Below are 467 nucleotides of genomic sequence, written 5' to 3'. Positions count from 1 at the left end.
CAGTGGTAGTAGCAGTATATATCTATTTGTAATTGCAGCAGTAGAAGTATCAGAAGCATTTTAAATACCAACAGGAATATTAGCAGCGTTATACAGTTAGAGGTGCAGCAGTAGTAGTAGTAGTAAAAACAGACATAGCCATGAAGGTGAAGGTAATAGTGACATCGACAAGCAGCTGTGATTAGAAAGTGTGACCTCAGCTGTAACGGAGCAGATAGCTGAGCTGAGTGACCTGTAAGCTTGCCTAACATCATCAGAGTCTGTCAGCAGTCGTTGCTGTGCTGTCTCCCTCTTGTGTCAATATGAAAACATTGCAGTCTTTGCTCCTCTTGGATCGTAGTGATGCTGTGTGGCAGATGTCAAATGCCTGATGCTGTCCATTCTTACACATCATAGAAGTAGAATTTACCACTAATTCTGCTGCTCTCTTGTCTACGTTTTTACAGGCTGAGCAGCTGGATTGAACA

This window comes from Chaetodon trifascialis, chromosome 17, assembly GCF_039877785.1.
Source record: "Chaetodon trifascialis isolate fChaTrf1 chromosome 17, fChaTrf1.hap1, whole genome shotgun sequence".
Taxonomy (NCBI): domain Eukaryota; kingdom Metazoa; phylum Chordata; class Actinopteri; order Chaetodontiformes; family Chaetodontidae; genus Chaetodon; species Chaetodon trifascialis.
This window is presented reverse-complemented; position numbering follows the sequence as displayed.